This window comes from Cephus cinctus, unplaced genomic scaffold, assembly GCF_000341935.2.
Source record: "Cephus cinctus unplaced genomic scaffold, Ccin1 Ccin1_scaffold1857, whole genome shotgun sequence".
Lineage (NCBI taxonomy): Eukaryota > Metazoa > Arthropoda > Insecta > Hymenoptera > Cephidae > Cephus > Cephus cinctus.
In genome coordinates this window covers 133,996-138,018 of record NW_014334032.1, presented here as the reverse complement: position 1 = coordinate 138,018, position 4,023 = coordinate 133,996, and positions in this window count along the sequence as shown.

Genomic DNA, 4,023 nt, shown 5'->3' with positions numbered 1-4,023 from the left:
GCTTTATCTCGGGCGCGGCTCTTGTAGCTAATTTATACGCGTTAACGCGATACGGGCAGCTGTTCACAAATTAAATGTCTCTATCTGTTCGTACGTCAGCAAGTCCATCCGTCGCTTACCTAACGTTCCGGCTGTAGGTATGGAAGCCATAGGGGCATACTACACTCAATGGACATACTACACTGGCTTGATGTCTCTTTCGTATCGTTCTTCTTTTTTTAGTATACCTATATGTATGTATATATATATACAGCCTATGCTATATACGTACGTATATACGTGATATATATATATATATATATATATATATATATATATATATATATATATATATATATATATATATATCCTGTATATATCCCACCCCTGTATATATATATAATGAAAAATGTCTTACAGGGTCTACTTTGTGGATCCACCTTTATGTCGCTCGGTCGCGTGAACCCATTATCTGGCAAAGGATCCTTTACTAATTTCCGAACGCGCCCGTAATATACCTCATTCGTTATCGTGGCCAGTTGGTGTCCCTTTTGGGGATGAGTATCAAAACCGGAATCTTGATCTTCGCTTACGAGAGTCTGGATCTCGATATATATATATATATATATATACATATAATCTCGGCATATACCGTCACTGGGATTGGTGAACCTCTGACGGTATATTTTTGTTATCTTTTTTCTTTTTTATTCTCACACGTGGCTTGGCACGCGTTACTAGATCTTCTCTATGGCTATCTCCAAATTATCTCGAGGTAATCATGCGGATGGGATATCAGGCGTCGCGACGCCGGTACGATGTCCTGATGGGGGCACCGTTAGTACACCGTTACTTAAAGACGTATACCCGATGCGTAGCGTCGCGACGTAAATCGATAAATAAGAAGATAAAGGGTGCGCAAGGTAGAAACTGTAAATCAGTAGATAAAAACCTTTAAAAAGAATTACGAGCTCTCTATGGGGTTCTGTGTACCTGTATATAATGGGTTAGTTATGGCTTGAGAAAAATACCGGAATACGATTTTTCATCGTGGCGGTACAAAGGTCAATGGTTATGGAAGTGGAGTTTAAAAAAGGAAATGAATAGGATCGATATCCATTATTCCCATAAGAATCTCTATTAAAATGTTCATGGGGTTTTAAATTTTATAGAAAATAATTTTCATCGACTTCGATGGGTATATCCTTTACTCTGCTTATTTTTTTATATATATATAACCGTAATAGAATTCATATACATAACACCATAGACACGCTCTCTCTATGGTACCGAATCGTTGACATCTAATTAATTCAATATAAATCAGCAGCGACAAACAAACTCGATTTCCCACACGTCAGGTTAACGTCTTTTGCCCCACCAGGCTCTACTTTCTTTTTTATCCAGGATTTTTCTATAATAATTTTTTTTTGGTAATTTTTTTTTTTTTTCTTTTTTCAACGCTCTCTTACTCATGGGACCAGTGACCATTTCGTTCCTACACCATGGAGAACTTTCGTACGGCAACTATACTTTTAGGTGGTTGGTACTCCTACTCTTTTTTCTCTCTCTGCTATCTCCTCCCAAGGGACCACGATATTAGTATAGGCACTCGCGTTATCTTAACAGAGTTTCGGGCATTCGTTTCTCCCGGGTCTCTCTCGCCCACCTATTCATGGCTCTATTTAGATCTAAGAGTCAGCTCTTTTAAGAGGATATCCGTGTTAAGCGTTCGACGTCCCTTTACGGCTTTTTAATCGACCAAAATTTCTAGCGTTTCCTCAGCTCCGCGATTGGACCCAAAACTCGTTTTACTTTTCTCGTGGTATTTTTTTTGGTTTATTTTCCTTCGCAAACTTCTGCACTCAAACAAAAACTCCGCTTAGCCTTAACTCTTACCTACAGGTAGTACCAATTTATCTTTGTAACTTGACGCGTTTCAAGATGTCTTCTGTTTCTGGAATTAACTCTTCTCGCGTCTTTTCTTTTTTTTTTTCTTTTTCTTCAAAGTCATTCCTTGCATCCCGAGAACTTTATACAGCTTCAGTAATACGACCTGGGTTTACCGTGGAAAAGTTACTTCGAGGAATTGTAGAGGAAAATTAAAAAAAAAAAAAATTTTGGATCTTTTTTTTTTGGAATTTTACATTTTTTCCCGAGAGGTACTCTCGGTGATTTTTTTTATTCTTCCTGGGTTTTCTTTTTTTTTTTTCTTTCTTTGCTCTCCATACGTAAGGCATTTTACTCATTAACGAGCGTTTCGTCAAACAGGTCTGGGCATCCTTCAGCTGTTTGTTAAAATTAATATTTCAGCCATCCATTATTGTTATTATGAAGGACAGGTGGCCGTGGTGTGCTTTTGTAGTTACGGTGGTTTGATTTCGCGTGACTGCACGGTATTGGACTTTGTGTCTTGTGTCTTGTGTCTGTACTGGTGGCGCTGATCGTGTGTTGGGGGTTGGTTACGCGGGCACGCACTTGGCTTACCCCATCGTCCCCGGCAACCGCTGACCACCACGCTAATGTTCCTAATTACATCCTTGCTTGATTCCTGTTAGTCTACCGCGCTTAAGGCTGCGTTCACAACCCTAGTGGTTTTTTCAAAATCGCTTTTCGACTTGAAGGGACTATAATTTTACTGTATACCGAATCCGGATAGGAGCCATGTTGTTTTCGCGAAACGCTTCTGCCCTACCCCTCCACTCCCTTGTCCAGGGTGTGCAGAAGCGTTACTGGGGTGTTGGCAAAATTTCCATACTCAAATGAACAACTCTACCCCCTCTCTGTGGGGGTTTGAGACTGCGCGAGATTCACTGGCGTAATATCGCGAGGGATGCTTTTGCAGGTAGTTTCGAGTGGGATGAAAAATGGTGATTTTTTGAAAATATTTTTTGCAATTTTTTTTCCCCCTTATAAAGGAACATAATTTCAGGTGGTTTTATGGAAAACATGTTTTTTTGGGGGGATGACTGCACTTTTTTTTTTTTTAGACACTACCTTACAACGCAGACTGTACTTTTTTCGATTTTGTCGAAAATTTTCAAAATTACCCGTTACACGAGATAAGCATCGCTTCGACGCCTTTGGGGGTACCTAAGACCGTTGATATCGGCTCGCTTTGAACGTGCACCGGTGAAGCTCTGCCGTATGAATTTCAAATAAAGTCACACCCCATACGAGATTCCCAGGCAGTGCAAGTACCTACCCCTGCCTATCCGGCGTCGGGAAAACGACCTCACCCTCGCGCAGCGTACACAGACGCCTCCTGAACACTTTCCGACGCCTCCGTCTTAAGTTTATCAGCGGTGCTCAGAACCTGATAGAAGTTAAGGGATGATTTTGTAAAAATTTTAAGGGCGAATAAAAAATTTTTCTAAAAAACGTTCATCGTATCTTCGTGATATAATTTTTTTCAAAAATCCATAATTCGATAGCGAAACATATTTTTACCCCTTTCGCGAGGGGATGAAATTATTTTGAATTTTTTTTCGAGACAATTTTTTTATTCTCTCATGGCTGAAACTGCCGTCGAAGGGGTGCCGAAGAAAGGAAATATTGTATCGCGCGTCGAGTCCTCGAGAGTGACTCGAGCACCTCTCTAGTCCCGCGAGAAATTCCCACCCCTTATGTAAACGTACAAGGGTTGTTTCTCGCGCTCCGAATGGGAATCACGGAGGTCCCACTGTTTTGTATGTATGCTGAAACGAGCAGCGGGCGTTTGATGTAGCCATTTTAATATTGAGATTGCCGTCGCTTTCTGCCGAGTATTTTCAGCCGAACTCCGAAGGACACGCGAAGCTCGTTCCGCGAGAATACCACTTCCTCTTCCCTTCCTGATTAGAGCCCGCTGAAGTACCGAGTGTCACGCGAAAGTTCAAAATTTATTTTTCGTTCCCCGAAAAAAAAAAATGCTTCACAAAATTAAAAAAATTTTTATCAAAAAGAAAAAAAACAATTCGATCCACCTCCCAACGTCGATCCTTTTAACGATTTTTTTCGTATTGTCGAAAAAAAAAATTTCGAAACCCTCCCCCCCCCCCCAAA